This window comes from Schistocerca serialis, chromosome 3, assembly GCF_023864345.2.
Source record: "Schistocerca serialis cubense isolate TAMUIC-IGC-003099 chromosome 3, iqSchSeri2.2, whole genome shotgun sequence".
In the NCBI taxonomy this organism is placed as follows: Eukaryota; Metazoa; Arthropoda; class Insecta; order Orthoptera; family Acrididae; genus Schistocerca; species Schistocerca serialis.
In genome coordinates, this window is record NC_064640.1 from 927570996 (window position 1) to 927584399 (window position 13404).

Consider the following 13404-nt stretch of genomic DNA (forward strand, 5'->3'; position numbering starts at 1 on the left):
AAACTTAATATCATTCAAAGCACTTAACATGTCGACGCACTGGCCCTATCCAAATTGTGGTGTACTGAACAAGTCATACCCGTTGATGGAAAACACTTAGCACAGATAAAAAATAGATACGTTCGTTCATTGTTGTCTCAGGGATCAGTTGACAAAATCACCTACACAAGGCGGCCTAGGTTTAACAGACTGAGACAAAATTCTCAGTCCTCGTCACGAAAAATTTAATAAATACACCGAAACTGCCTGCTAGTCGGTCTGACTTATTAAAGACTGCAAGAGGTATAGGGGAAAAGCATACGTTACAGCCATATGCTACAACTATTTCCCGGGTCTTACGAAATAGAATGTAATTATTAGAGAGGATTTCTAATGGAAGATATTATAAGACAAAGATAACAATAAGGAACATTCAGAAGAAAACTCCGTAGCAGATTATATACAAAGATATAAACTGGAAGATAGTATGGGTGGATCCATCAGCTCTCAGCCACACCCAGTGGCATAAATATTTATGAAAGGTTTAATCCTGACAGCATTGTCTCACCGAAAAAATAAAATTGACAAGTCATCCATACTGCCAGCATTGTGGTATCGTTGACACAGCTATTTACCAAACAGTAGGTTGCTACAGAATTACAGGTCTGTGGAAATGGGTAAGGTTTAAATCAACGAGTGTTAACGAAATAAGCACTAAGAAAATAATGAATACGGTCATCAAAGCGTTTCCAGCATCCAAGACAAAAGACGTCGCATGATTTATAAATCCATCCTCAGTGAGTTAGGAGACTCTAAAGTGGTTCTTCGCTGTTTCGCAGAAATCATCGAAATGCATTAATTTAGTAGCTACAGAATGAGTTTTAGAAAAATAACAAAGGAGTAGTATGATGATGGACGATTGCCCCCTTTGGATGTGATGATTTTAATAACAAATCATTACTGGAAATACAAAAAAATGGTTCAAATGGCTCTGAGCACTATGGGACTCAACATCTTAGGTCATAAGTCCCCTAGAACTTAGAACTACTTAAACCTAACTAACCTAAGGACATCACACACACCCATGCCCGAGGCAGGATTCGAACCTGCGACCGTAGCAGTCCCGCGGTTCCGGACTGCAGCGCCAGAACCGCACGGCCACCGCGGCCGGCTACTGGAAATACACTCAGGATTTAGAGTGAGATGTAATAATAATACATTAGAGCTGATAATGCAGTATGCATTCTGGTGAGCTGCTGCTTATCGAGGCTGAGCCCTCATTGTTCTTCGTGGGCTCATTCTCGTGATTGATACGTCCCTGCCAACTACTGCCTGCTGGCCATTATCTAGCATATGTGGGAGAATTTTTCGATGGTTGATGCTTTGTGCAATACAGGACTTCCCTGCTCACTTTATATATATATATATATATATATATATATATATATATATATATATATATATATATATATATATATATATATATATATGCCACACACACAACTGGAAAACAAGAGAAAGAGAGAGACATGTCTATGTTGCACACTGGCACACATACATTATATACGAGGGCAGTTCAATAAGTAATGCAACACAATTTTTTTCTCGGCCAATTTTGGTTGAAAAAACCGGAAATTTCTTGTGGAATATTTTCAAACATTCCCGCTTCGTCTCGTATAGTTTCATTGACTTCCGACAGGTGGCAGCGCTGTACGGAACTGTTAAAATGGCGTCTGTAACGGATGTGCGTTGCGAACAACAGGCAGTGATCGAGTTTCTTTTGGCGGAAAACCAGGGCATCTCAGATATTCATAGGCGCTTGCAGAATGTCTACGGTGATCTGGCAGTGGACAAAAGCACGGTGAGTCGTTGGGCAAAGCGTGTGTCATCATCGCCGCAAGGTCAAGCAAGACTGTCTGATCTCCCGTGTGCGGGCCGGCCGTGCACAGCTGTGACTCCTACAATGGCGGAGCGTGCGAACACACTCGTTCGAGATGATCGACGGATCACCATCAAACAACTCAGTGCTCAACTTGACATCTCTGTTGGTAGTGCTGTCACAATTGTTCACCAGTTGGGATATTCAAAGGTTTGTTCCCGCTGGGTCCCTCGTTATCTAACTGAATACCATAAAGAGCAAAGGAGAACCATCTGTGCGGAATTGCTTGCTCGTCATGTGGCTGAGGGTGACAATTTATTGTCAAAGATTGTTACAGGCGATGAAACATGGGTTCATCACTTCGAACCTGAAACAAAACAGCAATCAATGGAGTGGCGCCACACCCACTCCCCTATCAAGAAAAAGTTTAAAGCCATACCCTCAGCCGGTAAAGTCATGGTTACAGTCTTCTGGGACGCTAAAGGGGTTATTCTGTTCGATGTCCTTCCCCATGGTCAAACGATCAACTCTGAAGTGTATTGTGCTACTCTTCAGAAATTGAAGAAACGACTTCAGCGTGTTCGTAGGCACAAAAATCTGAACGAACTTCTCTTCTTCATGACAACGCAAGACCTCACACAAGTCATCGCATCCAAGAGGAGCTCACAAAACTTCAGTGGACTGTTCTTCCTCATGCACTCTACAGCCCCGATCTCGCACCGTCGGATTTCCATATGTTGGCCCAATGAAGGACGCAATCCGTGGGAGGCACTACGCGGATGATGAAGAAGTTATTGATGCAGTACGACGTTGGCTCCGACATCGACCAGTGGAATGGTACCGTGCAGGCATACAGGCCCTCATTTCAAGGTGGCGTAAGGCCGTAGCATTGAATGGAGATTACGTTGAAAAATAGTGTTGTGTAGCTAAAAGATTGGGGAATAACCTGGTGTATTTCAATGCTGAATAAAACAACCCCTGTTTCAGAAAAAAAATGTGTTGCATTACTTATTGAACTGCCCTCGTACATTATATGGGTGGTAAGAAAAAGTCTGAAAAGCTTGTAAGGGTGTTGCGGGGTACGTTGCGCCGTTTCATTAGCATTGAAGTTACCCAATTAGACCATTTCAGGTGCAAATTCAAGTAGTCCGCCAGATACAATTAGAATCAGCTGTTCTCACAGCGTAGATGTTAGCGCTTGAGACTGCTTAGCCTTCGGCTCGGATTTGATCATTACTACCGTTCCATGACCAATTTTTGTATTACTCTATTGTTGAGTTTTAGGAAACCAAACGAAGAACACATTTGGCGATACATCTCTCGCAGGCCACTTGAATTTGCGCCTACAATGGCCTGATTGTCTAACTTCAATGCTACTTAACTCGGAAATGGCGCGAAGTATAGAATTTTTTCTTAACAATTATTTCCCAGCACACTCTATCTTGCAACACCTTTACAGACTTTCCAAACTGTTTCTGACCACACTGTACATATTTTCACTGAGGGGAAAAATCGTAATCTCAAAATATAATTGATGTAGAGTAATGAAATTTTGGGAATATATTTCTCTAGGTAACATATTCAAGTGATTAACATTGCGAGATCGCAGGTTAATGTAAGCGAGAGGAAAGCGATTGCATATGTGAAATGCTGGTACATTACTAACTTGTGTAGTCGCCAGAATGTTGCAAACGTGCATGCATTGTGTTGTACAGGTGCCAGATGTCAGTTTGTAGGATGGATTCAAATGGTTCAAAACCGAGCGAGGTGGCGCAGTGGATAGACACTGGACTCGCATTCGGGAGGACGACGGTTCAATCCCGCGTCCGGCCATCCTGATTTAGGTTTTCCGTGATTTCCCTAAATCGCTCCAGGCAAATGCCGGGATGGTTCCTTTCAAAGGGCACGGCCGACTTCCTTCCCCGTCCTTCCCTAATCCGATGAGACCGATGACCTCGCTGTCTGGTCTCCTTCCCCAAACCAACCAACCAACCAAATGGTTCAAATGGCTCTGAGCACTACAGGACGTAACATCTGAGCTCACCAGTCCCCTAGAACTTAGAACTACTTAAACCTAACTAACCTAAGGACATCACACACATCTATGCCCAAGGCAGGAGTCGAACCTGCGACCGTAGCGGTCACGCGGTTCCAGACTGAAGCGCCTAGAACCGCTTTGCCACACCGGCCGGCTGTAGGATGGGGGTTCAATGCCTGTTGCTATTGGTCGGTCAATACAGGGACGGTTGTGCATGACCCTGGAGTTGTCATCCAATTATGTCCCATATGTGCTCGATTGGAGACAGCTCTGGTGATCAAGCAGATGAAAGCAACATGTCGACACTTTGCAGAACATGTTGGACTACAACAGCTTTATGTGCGCGGGAGTTATCCTGTAGGAAAGCACCTCCTCGAATGCTGTTCATGAGTGGCAGCACAACAGGACGAATCACCAGACTTAAGTACAAATATGGAGTCAGGGTGCATGGGATAACCACAAGAGGGCTCCTGCTGTCATAAAAAATCGTACCCCAGACCATAACTCCTGGTGTAGGTCCAATGCGTCTAGCACACAATCAGGTTGGATGCAGGCACTCAACTGGTCTCCTCCTAACCAACACACAGCCAGCACTCACACCGAGGCAGAACCAACTTTCATCTGAAAACACAACAGACCTCCACTCTGCCCTCCAATGAGCTCTCGCTTGACACCGCTGAAGTCGCAAATGACAGTGGTTTGGGGTCAGTGGAATGCATGCTACAGGGCGTCTGGCAAGGAGATGTCCTTGAAGTACACGATGTGTAACGGTTCATTGTGTCACTGTGGTGCCACGTGCTGCCCAAACTGCTGCTGCTGGTGGAGTGCTACGTGCCAGAACCATGTGGCCTCCGGAGCCCAGTCTTCTTGCAACCGTACATTCCCGTGATCACCGCTGCCAGCAGTCATATAAAGTGGCTACATTCCTGCCATGTCCTACAATCACAGAAAGAACATTCAGCTTCTCTTAGCCCTATTACACGACCTCATTCAAACTCAGTGAGGTGTTGATAACATCGTCTTTGTTGACTTAAAGGTATTCTTGACTAATATCAACTCGTCACATCCAATCTCAAAGATAAATAACTCTCATGGTCATTGCAGCTTGAATTTAAAGGAAAACTGATTTGCGTCTGTTGTGTTGGCTACTGTGAGAGTCAGTACTGGCACAAACAATGAAAGAGAGAAGTTGCCATGGCCAACGGTAGGAACCCAAAAATGATGTATAAATTATACTTGTCGAGATGAGATGAACATTTCGTCTCTAAAAATAAAATAAACAGAACTTAACTCGTTTTGCCTGTTACACAGAATTACATTGCTCGATATCACTCCTCCCAGAACACAGGCTACATGTTGGCTTCCTATTACTCAGTACTGACGCTCCCGAAGTCTGTGACAAAACTGAGCCAACCAGCGATGGGCGGCTGGTAGAATCAGCATTGACAGGGGGCGCTGAAATCTGTCTTCCTGGGGGTGTGGCGCTGCCCACTCTTTCCATTGGCGCGCAAGTCAGCGTCTTCCACATCTACATCTACATGGTTACTCTGCAATGCACACTTAAATGCCTGGCAGAGGATTCATTGAACCATTTTCATACTGCTTCTCTACCATTCCACTCTCGAATGGCGCGTGGGAAAAAGGAACACCTAAATCTTTCCTTTCAAGCTCTGATTTCTCTTATTTTATTATGATGATCATTTCTCCATACGTAGGTGGGTGTCAGCAAAATATTTTCGCATTCGGAAGAGAAAGTTGGTGACTGAAATTTCGTAAATAGATCTCGCCGCAAAGAAAACCGCCTTTGTTTCAGTGACTGCCACCCCAACTCGCATATCATATCAGTGACACTCTCACCCCTATTGCGCGATAACACGAAACGAGCTGCCCTTCTGTGCACTTTTTCGATGTCCTCCGTCAATCCTACCTGGTAAGGATCCCACGCCGCGCAGCAATATTCCAGCAGAGGACGGACAAGTGTAATGTAGGCTGTCTCTTTAGTGAGTTTGTCGCGTCTTCTAAGTGTTCTGCCAACAAAGCGCAGTCTTTGTTTCGCCTTCCCCACAATATTATCTATATGGTCTTTCCAATTTAAGTTGCTCGTAATTGTAATTCCTAGGTATTTAGTTGAATTGACCGCCCTTATATTTGTGCAAATTATCGTAAATCCAAAATTTATCGAATTTCTTTTAGTACCCATGTGGATGACCTCGCACTTTTCCTTGTTTAGTGCCAATTGCCACTTTTCGCACCATACAGAAATTATCTCTATATCATTTTGTAATTGGAATTGTTCCTCTGATGATTTTACTAGACGGTAAATTACAGTGTCATCTGCAGACAATCTAAGGGGGATGTTCAGATTATCACCTAGATCATTTATGTAAATCAGGAACAGCAGAGGGCCTATGACACTACCTTTTGTTCGACTTGATGATTTACCATCTATCACTACGAACTGTGACCTATCTGAGAGAAAATCACGAATCCAGTCACACAACTGAGACGATACTCCATATGTGCGCAATTTGATTAATAGTGGCTTGAGAGAAACAGTATCAAAAACCTTCTGGAAATCCAGGAATATGGAATCGATCTGAGATCCCTTGCCGACAGCACTCATTACTACATGGGAATAAAGAGCTAGCTGCGTTGCACAAGAACGATAGTTTCTGTGGTGTCACCGCCAGACACCACACTTGCTAGGTGGTAGCCTTTAAAACGGCCGCGGTCCGTTAGCATACGTCGGACCCGCGTGTCGCCACTATCAGTGATTGCAGACCGAGCGCCGCCACACGGCAGGTCTAGAGAGACTTCCTAGCACTCGCCCCAGTTTTACAACCGACTTTGCTAGCGATGGTTCACTGACAAAATACGCTCTCATTTGCCGAGACGATAGTTAGCATAGCCTTCAGCTACGTCATTTGCTACGACCTAGCAAGGCGCCATGTTCAGTTACTATTGATATCGTAAATAATGTACAGACAAGAGCTACGTTCAACATTACTGGATTAAAGTTAAGTATTCCACCATCTGCGTCCGTTTTTCTAAGTTCTAATTTCCTTGTCCTGTTCCAGACGTCACGCCAGTCTGCGTGAGCTAAACGCTTGCCTTTCGGCTTCCTCTAACCTTAGTGGGTTAGTCTCCTGTCAATCCACAACAGTTTCTGAATCCGTGTTGGTTGTGTATCAATAAGTCATTCTCTTCAAGGTGATTCATAATGTTAGAGTACAGTATACGCTCCAAAATCCTACTGCAAATTGGTCAGTGATATGGGTCTGTAATTCAATGGGTTACTCCTATTTCCTTTCTTGAATATTGGTGTGGCCTGTGCTACTTTCCAGTCTTTAGGGACAGACTTTTCGCCAAGTGAGCAGTTGTATATGATTGCTAAAAAGGCGCTATTGTGTCTGCATACTCTGAAGGGAACCCGACTGGTATACCATCTAGACCGGAAGACTTGCCTTTCTTAAGTGATTTGAGTTGTTTCGCAACACCTAAGCTATTTACTTTTATGTCACTCATGCTAACAGCTGTTCTGGTTTCGAATTCTGGAATATTTGCTTCGTCTTCTTTCGTGAAGGAATTACGGAAAACTGTATTTAGTAACTCCGCTTTAGTGGCACCATCATCGGTAACATTTCCATCGCTATCGCACAGTGACGGTATTGACTGTTTTTTTGCCACTGGTGTGCTTCACATACGACCAGAATCTCTTTGGACTTTCTACCATATTTTGAGATAATGTTTCATTGTGGAAACTATTAAAAGCATCTCGTAATGACGTCCGCACTAAATTTCGAGCTTCCGTGAAACATAACGTCTTGGGGATTTTGCGTTCTTCTGAATTCGGCATGCTTTTTTCGTTGCTTCTGCAACAGTGTTCTGGCGTGTTTTCTGCACCATGGGTGGATCAGTCCCGTCTCTTATTAACTTATGCGGTATGAATCTATCTATTGCTGTCGATACCGTATCTTTGAATTTGAGCCATATCCGTTCTACACTTACATAATTAGCTTGGAAGGAATGGGGACTCTCTCTTAGGTAGGCATCAAGCGATTTTTTATCTGCTGTTTTAAATAGATATATTTTGCGTTTATTTTTAGTGGTTTGGGTTGATATGGTTTTGAGCCTCGCTACAACGCCCTTGTGTTCACTAATCCCTGTATTAGATCAGGTTAGATCAGGATTATTTGTGGCTAAGAGGTTAAGTGTGTTTTCGCAACCATTTACAATTCGTGTGGGCTCATGAAATAATTGTTCAAAGTATTTCTCAGAGCAAGCATTTAGTACAATTTCGGAAGATGTTTTCTGTCTACCACCGGCTTTGATCATGTATTTTCGCCAACAAATCGAGGGTAGATTGAAATCTCCACCAATTATAGCTGTATGAGTGGGGTACGTATTTGTAATGAGATTCAAGTTTTCTTTGAACCGTTCAGCAAGTATATCATCTGAGCAGGGGGGTCGGTAGAAGGAGCCAATTATTATTTTGGTACGGCTGTTGCGTATGACCTCTACCCATAGTAATTTGCAGGAACTACCTATTTCAACTTCACTACAAGATAAACTACTACCAACAGACGCAAACACACCAATACGTACTTTATTTAATCTATCCTTTCTGAACACGGTTTGCACCTCTGTAAAAATTTCAGCAGAGTTTATCTCCGGGTTTAGCCAGCTTTCTGTTGCTATAACGATTTCAGCTTCAGTGCTTTCTATCAACGCTTGAAGCTCTGGTACTTTTCCAACACAGCTACGACATTTTAAAACTACAATACCGATTGTTGCTTGTATATATATGCAGTGGGTGCTGAACCAGCTATCTAAAAAGGCATTAAGTACTACGACTCGCATTTTTTTTAGTTTGTTTTAAATGTAGTGCATTTCTCTATGGTTCCTGTCCTATAACTGTGGTAGGGTGGAGTAATTGTTTAAAGTGTAAATTTAGCAATGCGTTTACACACGTGGACTTTTTATGTCGTTATTTACTAGTCTACTGTAATAAGATAGTCTTATACTCCTTTAAGGCAACCTTATGTTTGGGTCACTAATAACGCAAGGGCGAGTTCCTCATAAACTTGATATGTATTTTTTGCTGTGTGCCACTTGTTTAACTTGAGTTATGTTTGTATTGGTTAAAATATCATTGTGTGTTACTTTTTCAGTTTTGTGTTTACATATGTGTGTTTGGAATACTGTGAGAAAATTGATAAAATCGTAACGAATTGTAAATAGCATTGGAGGGATGTGTTCATAGTTGGAGTGTTCGCAGAAGATGCATAGCAGGACTGTATCTATTGTTAAATAACGCTTTTTGGAAACTGATTAATGGGTATATTGACCGGTTCTTTCTAAATATCACACTGTGGTAGTTCTTTAATGTGGGATATCAATCTATTTGTAATATTTATCGCCATTTTAGATAGGATAAATGTGCTCCTGATCGTCCTTCCACTATGATGCACAGAGTACAAATGACGAAACTCACACAATTGGTATAATAATAAAAATAGGAGGGGAAGGGCGTAGGGGCTTCTTGCAGTTTCAATGTTTTCTTATTGGTCTAGATTCAGGGGAGGGGAGGAGGAGAGGCCTATCTCATCTTATATCATTATCTGAGCCAGAATGCCGACGAGCCGGCCGCGGTGGTCTAGCGGTTCTAAGCGCTCAGTCCGGAACCGCGCGACTGCTACGGTCGCAGGTTCGAATCCTGCCTCGGGCATGGGTGTGTGTGATGTCCATAGGTTGGTTAGGTTTAAGTAGTTCTAAGTTGTAGGGGACTGATGACCATAGATGTTAAGTCCCATAGTGCTCAGAGCCATTTGAACCAACCAGAATGCCGACAGTGGATGGGTGTCTTTCATTCTCTCGCCATTTTTATCTCACAGAATTGTCAAAGATGCATGGTTGGTGTATCAGGTTAAATTCAGACCTTGAACGTGTTATATACAACTGCACTCAGGGTGGGTGACGGAAAGGTGTGGGAGGGGGGACATAAGACACGTATTGCGTTACATCCTGACCTTGAAAGTATTTTACGCAGTTGCTCGGAAGGTATCGGTGTGGTATTAGGTTACTCTGTGAACTTGAATTTGGTTCTCCCATATTCTCCTTGATCCACTACTAATATAAGGTATAAAGGTTAGCACATTCAGTTTAATGTAGATTTCGGAAAGATTAAATCTGTTTGTCGTACTTGCATTCGATCTCACACATTTCCCTTTTCAGTTAACGTTCTAATAACTGGCGTATCCAAATTGGTTGTGCTCTTTCAAAGGACCCATCCCACCATTTACCTGAGTTTATTTAGAGAGTTCACGGGAATTTGATCCGACGTCCTCCCAAAAACGTGTTCAGCTTCTTACCTCTGCACCATCTCGCTCGTTTGAAGCTTTGAGGTGGGACGTGTGGCATAATCGGATGGATCACTTTGTAGAGGGTTCGTCAGAAAAAGGAAGTTTATAACTCCGATAGAATGTTTGCACTAATGGCTGACGATAATAAGCACTGAATTTGTGGAAAAACGAGAGAACACTCGCATTACAAACCAAAGAGACAATCTATGAACTCCCCTCAATAGTTAGTAATGTTTCGAACTAGAATGTCTCGAATGAAGTAATTAAACGTTCTGGATCTCTGTCGTTCATTTCTAATGTTTGCTCCAGTCACACTTAATGTAGGAGGAAAGGAAACATGGTGCAGAAACAAAATCTCGTGAACGGCGTGAATGTTCGACAAGGCAGATCACTTTCTAAGTTCAAAATCTGATTCACAGGTTGTACGCAGTCTGCGAGAGTATTCATTATCGCCTTCGTTTGATAGCCACTGGCTCACCTACACGTTAACTTTCTATTCCTTCGCCTGACTAATGTCCTACTCACATCTATTTCCTTTTCACTACAGCCACACACAGAAAAAAAGGCAACACCTTCATCATTTTATTGACAAGTGATGTTCATGCGACACGTAGTTCGTCATTCTAAGAGTATATGATAGCAAGTTCAGATCAAATGAAACACATACTTCACAATAAAGGATTTTCAAACAGTCGCATCACTATACATGTGGTGATCGTGCCGTCCAGGGAGTTTTTGTACACCACAAGGGCACGCTGCGTCGCAGTAGCTGTATGTGGACGTAAATTGCCCTGGTGAAAACGAGTTACGACGTAAAGCCAGCGCCAGCACTGCAGTCGGGAACTGCAAGGAAGAGGAGGCTATGAGAAGTAAGCCAATTGCTCGCTGACCGACTTCCTTCCAGGATTACAACGCGACAGCAGCGGCCCCTACGTGAAGACGACGTAAGCGCCGCGCCCGACTGGTGGCACTCGACTTCGATAGCAGCATCAACGTTAGCCACTTCCTTAGGAATCTCTACGTAACACACTCGTACTTATCTGTTCTGAAAAAGATTGATTATTTTCTATGTCGCCATTTGCTTGCGACACATCTATCAAAGTTAAGTACTGTAATTGTTTTTTCTGTAGCGAAACGAGTATGCAGGATTCCTAGACACAACAACATTGGCGACAAGGTGAACGAATAACACAGCGACAACCTGTTAACATCTCGAAACCAGAGCAACAGCTGCCACAGTTTGTTTTGTCGTGGCGCTGCAGTCATGGACTGTGCGGCTGGTCCCGGCAGAGGTTCGAGTCCCCCCTCGGGCATGGGTGTGTGTGTGTTTGTCCTTAGGATAATTTAGGTTAAGTAGTTTGTACGCTTAGGGACTGATGACCTTAGCAGTTAAGTCCCATAAGATTTCACACACCTTTGAACATTTTTTTGTTTTGTCGTGGACTTTTCTGTTTTACTGTTACTTTAATTCTACTTTGTCTTTTCTTTGCAGGGTATGTTTTCATGTTTTAAGAGTGTCTCTTAGAGTGTTTTTTTCTATTCAGCGTTTTCAGGTGGGCGATCCAGAACTTTTCGTTCCTTGTTTGCTTATTTTTATTGCTTTCATTCTCTATTTATTGTATTTGCCTATACCAAAATGAGCAACCCAACCCTCCCACCCACTCCTCAGGCTCCGCAGCTACAAGCGATAGATGCAACGCAGCTAACACAGGTGTTTCGGTTTCAGAAGCAGCAGACAGCAACCCTTCTAAAGATGGTGCAGCAGTTACTCGACAACCAAACAACCAATGCAGCTGTAGCTTCGAGTGCCATACCGCCTTTTTGCCAGTTTAACAAAAAAGAAGAGGAATGGCAACAGTATGAAGCCCACACCATTGCTCACAAACTTTCAGGTACTGTGAAACTACATTATATTTTGTTAACAGTAGGAAGTGCAGTTCAAATGGTTCAAATGGTTCTGAGGACTATGGGACTTAACATCTGAGGTCATCAGTCCCCTAGAACGTAGAACTGCTTAAACCTAACTAACCTAAGGAAATCACACACATCCATGCCCGAGGCAGGATTCGAACCTGCGACCGAAGCAGTCGCGCGGTTCCAGACTGAAGCGCCTAGAACCGCTCGGCAACACCGGCCTGTGGAAGTGCAGTCTTTCGCCTCACTGAGCAATTGTTCCCTACAGCCCCTCAGAGTGAACTTTCCCATGATCAGGATGTAGATTCTCTAACTAACTATTATGACTAACAAGTGAATGTGGCTGCAGCTAGGTACAAATTCTTTCGTTGCAAGAAAAGGTCAGAACAAACTTATCGCAAGTGGGTAGCAGATTTGCAGGGTATGATGAGGAAATGCAAATTTATATGTGCTTGTGGTGCGTTATATTCAGATGTTTTATTGAGTGATGCGGTTGTATACAATGTAACCGATGTCAACCTTAGAGGACAGATTTTGAAAAAGTCAAATGGTTCAAATGGCTCTGAGCACTATGGGACTTAACGTCTGAGGTCATCAGTCCCCTAGAACTTAGAACTACTTAAACCTAACTAACCTAAGGACATCACAAACATCCATGTCCGAGGCAGGATTCGAACCTGCGACCGTAGCGGTCGCGCGGTTCCTGACTGTAGCGCCTAGAACCGCTCGGCCACCCCGGCCGGCTGGAAACAGTCAGATCCATCATTTATCACGTAGTGCAAATTCCAGATCAGTATAATTCAGGCGCCGTAGTGGCTGATAAATTTGAGCAGCCACCAATTTGTCGGGTTGAGTAGTCCCTTGCTCACGGCCAGACCAATAGGCAGCAACAGAACGCTCGCGCCAAGCCGCATAAAAAACAGTTCTCTAACAGGCGGCTACATCAGTGAATAGAATTAAGTCATGCCCTTGGTGCTATTCGCGGCACAGACGCCAAGACTGCCCGCCCAGACAAGCACAGTGTTACGCTTGTGGCAAGAAGTGTCACGTACAGTCCGTATGTTTACAGCAGAACAAACATAAGAATTCTGCCCACTCCCAAAAATTTAGTCACAAAGCCTATGTAATCAATGCAGTGTATTTAAAGCCTGCTGCAGGAATTCACAAAACAAGCCAGAAAACAGTTTCTTCAGTGCTACACCAGTACAACAAACTTTTTGTTCATTCGCATC